This window comes from Marmota marmota, unplaced genomic scaffold, assembly GCF_001458135.2.
Source record: "Marmota marmota marmota unplaced genomic scaffold, marMar, whole genome shotgun sequence".
In the NCBI taxonomy this organism is placed as follows: domain Eukaryota; kingdom Metazoa; phylum Chordata; class Mammalia; order Rodentia; family Sciuridae; genus Marmota; species Marmota marmota.
The window spans coordinates 6,541,954-6,551,333 of NW_026000048.1; the positions used below are offsets into that span (position 1 = coordinate 6,541,954).

At 37.6% G+C, this 9,380-nt stretch overlaps 1 long non-coding RNA gene across 1 annotated transcript; it reads left to right on the forward strand.

Annotated features, from left to right (window-relative positions):
* Positions 1-6: 6 nt before the first annotated feature.
* Positions 7-8,579, forward strand: LOC125619554. The gene is made up of 2 exons (XR_007351088.1): positions 7-3,462; positions 7,880-8,579. It is a non-coding gene; the product is annotated as an uncharacterized LOC125619554 (long non-coding RNA).
* The last annotated feature ends 801 nt before the right edge of the window (positions 8,580-9,380 follow it).

Consider the following 9,380-nt stretch of genomic DNA (forward strand, 5'->3'; position numbering starts at 1 on the left):
TGGTCCTCTCTCCCGCGCCGCCCGGCAGCCCGAGGGGGACCCGGCACCCTGCTCAGGGACGCGCGCTCAGCCGCGCACTATCCTCGCCAGCCCAGCGCCTTCTGCCTTTCCCCTGCTCATCCTGTCCCCACCCTCCATCCTCACTCCTCACTGGCCACTTGTCGCTCCGCTGCGACCTGGACCAGAAGACCGTGGTAGGCTAGGGTGGGACAACCCCCGCAGGTGACGATGCTGCAGGCAGCGCTGAGCTGGGGCGGCTCAGCCTTGGTCACATTGAATGCTGGGGAAGGGGGCGCGGGACACCCAGCTGAAAAAGAACCTCCAGAGGGAAGGGTCATAGGTGTCTGTCGTGTTTTACACTAGAAAGGACTTGTAAACGTTGTTCTTTTAAAAATAACCTACCGGGAATAATGGGTTTCTGATTGCTCCTTATCTGTTATCTTGCACATGGTCGTTTTACACACAAGTTCCAAAGTGGAACTGCTTTAAACTTTACAGTCTTTGAAGCTGCAACATCGCCAGTACAACGCACTTGTCACTTCAGGACTTTTTGTGCTTGGCTGGTAATATAATGATTAGTTAGCATAATAAGGATATTTGGGGCAGTTTTCCCTATACTTCATAGAATTAACTTTTCATTTAGGTTAGAAAATTATGTCTGGTTTCCAAAACGATTACAGAGCAATTTTCTTTCAATGATAACACACAATGATTAAGTATACTTTGTTAAGTCTTTTGTTGTTACAATATATGAAAACCAGATTAGTCTGATAAATTAAGTGGCTTTTTTTTTTCTTTTCTTTTTCTCCCCTTTCCCTCCCTCTTTCCCTCCCTCCCTCAGTTTCTTTTATTCTTTCTTGCTGCTGGGAATTGAACCCTGAGCCACTTGAATGCAAGGCAACTAATTAACTAATTTATTTTCTTTCTTTCTTTGCTTCCTGCTTTTCTTTCCTTTTTTTCTTTTTTCTTTCCTTCTTTCCTCTCATTCCCTCCCTCTCTTCCTTCCTTCTGCTCTCCTTCCCTCCCTTCTTCTTTTCCTTCTTTTCCCTCCTTCTTTTTAAGAGATTAAAAATATACAAAAGAGCCAAACCAATAGATTAGCAGGCTTTTGATGACGGAAATATAGAATGTCATCTTAAAAGGAACTCGGAGTACTTTCAGTTCCAGACTTTTAATTTACAAATGAAAACCTGAGGTCCAGAAGTGTTCTGTGACTTGATTAAATCACTCAAGGCTGCACTGGTGACTCTTTGCTCTAATCTATGTGAACTCAGCAAAGCCAACGCATGCCTTTTAAGTACAAAAACATATTTCATTAAAATTAGCCATCCCTCCCATTTGTTAATGTCTAGCAGCTTTAAACTGGCCCAAAGGACAGGATCTCACAACACAGAAGTTATACTTCTTGGAAGATTCTAGCCTAGAGGTAGGAAGGTGCTGGCTCATCATGACTTCACCAGAGTTTGGCATATAGTAGGTCCCCGTTATATATTGGCTATTCAAAAATTGCTAATAGAAAAATGTATCTGTCTGGAAACAAGGTGACAGCATTGAGGAATGATCCCTGGCTCCTTCTCCAGCCCTCTTTCAATGGAGCCTGTCACAAAAAGTGGCAAGAAGCCCAAGGTCCTTGTGCCTAGGAAGATTCCTCATCCTTCTCAGAGCCACCTGAACCTGCTTGTTGGGAATTCTCTGGGTTTCCTTCAAGCACACTCTGACAGCAGGCCCTTTGCAGTTCTCTTCTGTCCTCTAGCCTGGATGGGATGTGTGGTCATATGCTAATGCCTCCAGTGGGTACACTGATTGCATTTGCTTACTCTGTGCTCTTTTTATACCTTAAGGCAGTTATCTTTTGTGAGAGTTAAGATTTACCTTGGGAACTGAAACTCGTGTCTGAGTTTTCCACTGACAATTTCAAAAGAAGGCTAAATACAGACAGGGGTGTAAGGAAAAATTTTAATGCCCTGCTACTTTAATCAGTTGCCATTGGTTTAAAAATCACATTTTAGATGATGATGCTGTTGGCCATAAAGTAAGTACCTACCTACCAGGTATTGTGTCAGGCACGTTTGATGCACCGTTCATCTAATCTTTATAACAATCTTTTAAAGTAGGTGTTGTTGACATGGAGCCATTGTCATCATCTCTTTTTAACAGATAAAATTAATGAGGTTTCAAAGATTATGTTTTGTGTCCAGAATCTCACAATTATTAAAGTTCCAGGATTAGGATCCAAACTCTGAGCCTCAAGGCCCCCTCTCAGGTGCTGTGGAATAATGCCTCCATCCTAACATTGCTCTCAGTTTTCTGCTTCACTTTCTTTTGGACATCAGGTCTCAAGTTTCATGATGCTCTATTATTCTCTGACCGTATAGTCCTACAATTGGAAACTCTTTAATATGAAGATTGGATCTTATATAATAATCATCATATGTCCTAGAAAAAATGTTTTGTTTTGTTTTGTTTTTGTCTTAGAATGTTATCTAAAACAAACAAACAAAAATCCAAATCTTTTTCTGGAACACATTGGTGGAGTGGGAACCCTGGACTTTTGGACCCCAGCATCCTGCAGGATCATCCTTCCCCTCTCCAGGTTGCAAGGCTTTTCAGCTTTTTCTCACTGTTTCACACACACGCAGATGATCAGAAGTTCACACCTTGGTTTCCTGGAAGAGGAAATGGCATTTCCGGGAGGGGATGATGCGTGGGTGCTAAAGTTCCACTCCCTGCCTTAAACACACCCCAACTTTCAGTTGCACACTTCTTTTCCTCCTTAGGTCTTTGCCCTAAAGTTTCCTGGAATCATGCTGAGTGCACCTGCTTCATTAGGTTCTCTTCAGCTGAGAAAGATGTGATTCCTGCTTTGGACTCAGTGGCTCAAGATTCCCAGGCGTCTTGTCCCTGCAGCTGTCACAAACCACTTTCCTCCAACTTGGAATCTGGAAGAGAGCCTTAGACATCACTTGGTGTACTTTTGGATCTAGTGGGTGACTATGCTGTGATTTCCATGGAAACCACCTCTTATACCCTTCTGTGGGATTAACCTTTCATAAGGGACTTAGGATAGAAATTGCAAAGGAGTTGTTCTTGTTTGAGCCTCAATGTGGAGAAGGATGGTATTTGGGGAGAAGTAGGATATGACTGACAATTGGAGGACAGTGCTATTTAATAAGAACTTCTCTGTCTCTGCACAAGTCACCATTTGGAGGAAGCCAATTTGGACTATTTTATGAGGAATTTGATCACCCAGATATCCATTTCCCCAAAGCCTGCCAGAAATTGTTTTAAAAAATGTCACACCCAAGTCCCCTGAAGAATCCACATGGAATTCAAGGATGGTGATCTGCTGTAACCAAAGATTTCAGTAACATCTGAAGTTTGGCATACATTTATTTGGAAAATGTAAAAATTATTTTAGAAGATATTGATTCAAATGAGCTACAGAGATGCAAACAAAAACAGGTATTTTAAACTCACAGCTTGGACAGGGGAAGGGAGGTTTACTTTTTCCTCTTCAGCTCAACTTAAGAGTTTTAAGTGGGGAAAAAAAAGATAATTGGAATTTAAAACATGTTATTTTCAGAGGATAGCTCTAAACCCCAAAGCAAAAATTAGCCCTCCCATAGGGGAATAAATAAACCACAGTTACTGTTGATAATAATGCTAATATCAACTCTTGCAAATCATGGAATGAACAGTGAAAGAGAAATGCAAAACTCACTCACCCCAAGGTACCAAAGTGAATATGGTCATGGTGTACTTCTGAAAATCTTCCTAAAAGTATTTATTAAACATAGTTAGTAATGTTAAGATACTTTACCCCTTTAGACCATATAGGGGTGGTAGTTATTTATTTCTTCATTTAACATAGTGATTAGGGTGATGCTAAAATATTTATTAATGCTTGCAGTGCATTTACTCTGTGTGTCAGGGCATGGAATTGAATTTATCTTAATTATTTTATTTGATTATTATGCCAAATTCTATGATATGGGCAATATAACTCTTCATTTTACAGATAAGACAGTTGAGTTTGGGAGGCTAAACAAACAACTTCTCAGCTTTATCTAGTCAATAAGTGGTAAGCCTGATTCAACTGATCCTCAAATCCATGAATTTTAAATTATAGACAGAAAATAAGGCAAGAATTGAAATTGTAGCTTGACTCTTAAAATAGTAAAAGAATCATGTATTATTTAATTTCAATTAATAAAATATTCAGAGGGAAAAAGTTCTCACATGTATAGATGTTCACACATGTATAGATAACCAGTGCATAAATTATAATGTATTGCAATATTAATAATAAAATCACAGAAAATGAAGCCAAGTGTAATTCTTAATGATGAAAAATAGAGCAAAAAATTTTTTTTACTGAGCATCAATTTTATTATATTATGAGAGGATGAAATTAAGAATGAAAGTTTCCCTTTTTTAAATGTTTTTAAGGTGGAATAATTCTAAAAACCTAATATTTGTGCCTTATTTCAGTCTTTGTTTCACTATTCTATGGGCATTGACTTTGTAGTCACTACTGTAATAAGGAAACTAATTGTAGCAAAAGTTCTGATTCAAACAGTGAATGATTACATTTTCAATATTTTTAGCATTGATACAAGTTAACACAATAAACTCCAGGTGTATTTCTAAGTTCTAAGGGCAGAATCAGCAAATGGCTAGTCCAGTATTTCTAAGGCCAAACAGATATGGTTCTCTTGGTTTCTGGAAGTCTAGGGACACATACCAGCCATAGTAAGTATTGCCCAAATAGTCATAAAATTTTGTCTGAAATTAAAGAGATATGGATGAGAAGATTTACAGAGACCACTTTTTAGTGATTCTCCTCTACCAGGAGAAAAATGCCTCTGGAAAGACAATACTCCTGATGAGAAACCCTCCCCAGGGAGGGTTTATATATCTGAGAATTAATCTGTGAATCTAGGAGGATGAAAGTCAGGATGAAATCTTCTGTCGTGTTTATAAATTTGATTATTGCAATTCTACAATTTGACCTAGTGCGATTGCTCTAGGATTTGAAAAGGCTAATGTGTTACTTTAGAATAAATCTTAATCTTTTTGAAAACAAAAAGGCAATCCTCTCCTTAGTCCATTTTATTCCATCCATACTAACACATTTAGTAGATGATTTTATTCTGCCATCAATACCCCCTTTACACACATGCACGCATACACAAACACTGTCTGGAAAGAATTTTTCATTTTATGAAAAGTATATTGGACTACATAGGATATTCCATCAGGTTTCTTCCAACTCCCAAATTCTGAAAATAAGTGTCAAATTGAAGAAAGCACTAACTCTCAGCAAGGGGGGTTGTACAGCAATTTACTTCTAATGGACTCACTGTTGATTTAGTCTAATATACTCACTGGTATAAAAAAATTCCAAATGCCCTTGAAGAAGTCCTATAATTATGGCATCAGGAAAGCAATTAAAATCATTAGTCTCTTCTTTGTGTACAGCCTTCTTGGTAATACCCTACCTTCAACCATTCACTTCAAAGGAAAAAGTTGTAGAACAAAAATATAAAACATTTTTTTCTCCCCTCAGTGGTTGAGACTAAATGGACCATAGTTCATTTGGGGGCAACTGAGTTAGATGTGCTCTGAGTATGGTCATGGTTTATTCCTCCAATGCAAGCATCTCACCCTGAAATTGTTTGTTTTGGGGCCTCAAATGGCAACTCAGAACTGGTTATTTCTTTCAATGTGAATTGGCTGATATGTTGTAAATAGGTCTGTGATGGTATTTCTATTTCTTCTCCTTCTCCTCCTTCTCCTTCTCCTCTCTCTTTCCTTCTCTCTTTCTTTCTCTTTCTTTCCTTACCCCTGCCTCTCACTAGACAGGAACAGCCCAGAAAAGTGGAAAATTTCTGTGTTTTGAGATTCAGGCTATAATTCAGAAAGAACAATGGCTTATGTTTGTACGTCTGTGCAACATTAAAATAATGGGAAATGAATGAGCTAATCTTTTTGTATATCCTACAAGAACTTAATGGAGATATAATTCTTGAAGATTAAAGGTATTTGAAATCAGAAGATATGTTTATTTTTAGAACTAGACTGCAAATGTCATGTGTTATTTTACAATCTCTTTCTCCCACATAATTGTTTAGAGTTAATAAAAGGGGGAGGTTCATAATACAACCTGCCAATTTCATAAGGAAGATTGAGTAGATAAAAACCTGTAAAATGCTTTGACCCCCTATAAACCTCAAAAAGAAAATGCAGACTTTGGAATGAATATCTACTCTTTATAGGGCATTTGCAACCTAGTGTTTTACAGATATAAGCTTATTTAACACTCATATCAACCCTATAATTTGGGTGACATTTACACTTTATAGATGAGAACATTGAGGCTCAGAGAAGCTGAATAACTGGATTCAAGATCACAAAGCAAGGGATTGGCAGAGCCAAAATCAGAACCTGGGGTGGCTCTGTTCAGAGCCTATCCTGAGCATTCTAGAGAATTCTGGCCACCAGCTACAAAGGCCACAAATTGGGGGTGTATTCCACATGCTGATTTTGAAAGACAATATTTATTATTTTTCCTATGATAAAGTAATGCATTTGGGCACACACACACACACACACACACAGAGAAACACAAATTATAATTAGAAAAAAAGTAAAAGAAGAAAAAAAAAGGTTAACCATAATTTCACAACCCAAAGACAGTTAATCTTCTGGTTTATTACTTTATATTCTTATATCCATGCATAGTATTTGGAATTGTATTATTTTAAAAATAACTCCTATTGGTTGCCTGATTATAAGGTAATGAATATTCACCATAGAAATTTTGAAAAATACAATAATGTATATAAGAAAAAATTTAAATCACTCATAATCTCAAAATGTAAAAATAACTGTTAAAACTTTGGCCTTTTATTCTTTTCATGACTGAAACCAACAGCACATAACTTGAAACTTTATTTACTTATTAGTGATTTAAAATGATCTGCATCATACAGTTTATAGTTTAGTTTACACATCATTTTTTCTAGGTTGTTTGGTTTTTACTTGATTTGTTGTTTTATTTTTCCTGAAATTACAAATTTGATTTTCAGACAGATGGTTAGAATGACGTGGTTGCTCTAAATAGAACTCTCTACTTTTCACTGAAGGACAAAAATTACTCCCACATACAAAAGGAAAAAGAAAAACACCTCAAAGAAGGAATCATGATACTGTTTCAATCTGCCCTGATAACACCACAGAAACACTTCGACTTTTTATGCTTTTTTTCATCTGCAACTGGTTTTAAGCAACTTTTCATCAAGACTAAAACAATTGACACTGAACTGCCAGATCAAGTAAATAAATCTGGGGTTACATGACTTGGGGAGGGCTGCAGAAATGTGAATTAAATCTTAATCACACTAAGAAAGTTTTTTACGGCTCCCAAAGCCAGAATGCTATTCTTTGAGAATTTTTGCACCCTGTGATTTAACCTGCCAAGGACACTTAAAGAACTTAAGAACTCAAAAAGTGTCCAGGGTAAGACTCAGCAAGGTGCACCAAGTCTGGCTGCCACAACTGTGCTAAGAAGATTTGGCTTTTCCCAGGGATATAGTAGGAACCTGAGCAAAGGAAATGAAATGATAAATAAACTGAAAGTTTTTAAACTTACATTCTCAAGTTTATGCTCTTTTGTCTACTCAACAGAGTAGCAAAGCACTAAAAGGGTTTTTAGAAAACTCTTGTACATGAATATTTCCCCCAAACTTCTCTGTATGTTTTTTTTTTTTTTTTTTTTTTTTAGAATCATACTTTTTCTTTTCCTTGCAATTGTATTTTGATAGAATGCAGATCTCTTCCATGGTTCTCAACTTAAATTCTTCCTTTTATTTCCCAGCTATGAGAGAAAATTCCAAAAATTCCAAGCCATACTTTGTAATTCCTTGAACATAGTGGATCCATTATGTACATTATAGAGAGGGTGTGGAGAAAGTGGAATTCTCATGCAAATTAGTACAACTTTGGAAAATTGTCTCACAATATCTGCTACAGCTGAACATAGCACCACCAGTGACCCAGGCAGATCATATGTCCACAAGCTACAGAAATGTGTCCAGATGCACTAAAAGACATGTACAGTTCATCCATCCTAGTATTGTTCATAATCACCTCAAACTGGAAGCAACCCAAGTGCATCGTGAAATTGTGGTTCTTCAATCAATTGAATCCATGCACAGAAGAATTAACACAAGAATACCATATGCCACTCTCTGAGCACATCTTGCCAACATAATGTTGAGTGAAAGAAGCCAGTTTCCCCCAACGGACTTACTGTATGTTTTCATTTACATAAAGTTAAAAAGTAAGTAGAATTAATTGGTGTGATGTGGAGTTAGGACAGTAGTTATTCCAGCAGGGAGGTGGGTGGTGGAGTGTCTGACCTCTGGCTGCCTATGGTGACTTTTATTACTAGATACGGAGGATGGTCACATAGGTATGCCCTCCTTGTAAGAGTTCATCTAGCTGTCCACCACTGGTGAGTTGTTTACTTTTACTGAATGTGTCAATTCCAATAAAAAAGATTATTTGAAAATGGACTCTAATAGTATTGTATTTATAAAGCCCTTTCTGTGTAGCCAGAAACAGGATTGGTTTCCCAGGTGATGTGGAGTTCACCAGGGGTTCAGTGAGTAGGGATTAGGTGGCAATTGTGCTAATTCCTCCTTTCTGTTATTTAGGAGGCCAACAATCTGAGCTTAATGACAGTGTGACCTCAAACAAGTCATTGATATTTTCTGGGTCTTTTCCTTCATTTGAGAAGTGCAGAAGCTAGATAACGCACGGTCTCCAGTCCTTCTGACCCTCACTGCTTTGGTTCTGTACCCTTCTTCCTCTTCAAGGTTTCCCCCACCTCTTCCTGTCCCTCTCCCTCCCCTCCTCTCCTCCCAGGTGTGTGCCTGTGTCCTTCTCTTTGTCCCCTCTTTCTGTGGCTCCCCTGGCTTCCCAGTACTGCGCCTTATACATACTTAGAAAATAATAATAATAATAATTCATTTGTTCCATAGAGGCAAAAGTTCAGTAAAGTTTGAATTCTGTGATATTTAAACTTCCCCAAAAATTCCAAAATTGAATTTATCCTAACTTGGGCAAGAGGAAATTCATGCCAATTTTTAAACAGAATCCAATAACAAACATGCCCCCAAACCAAATGGTAGCAGTGATGGCTCCCTCAATATGGTTATTTGGAGGTGGCACATTCATATGAGTAAATAGCATCAAGTCTAAATAAAGTTACAAGAAAGCTTATTCAGAGAATATTAATTTGGGGCAATTAAAGATAAGGTTTTAATGATTGAGGTCTTGGGGACTGATAAAAGCTATTTAAAAAAATTGGATGA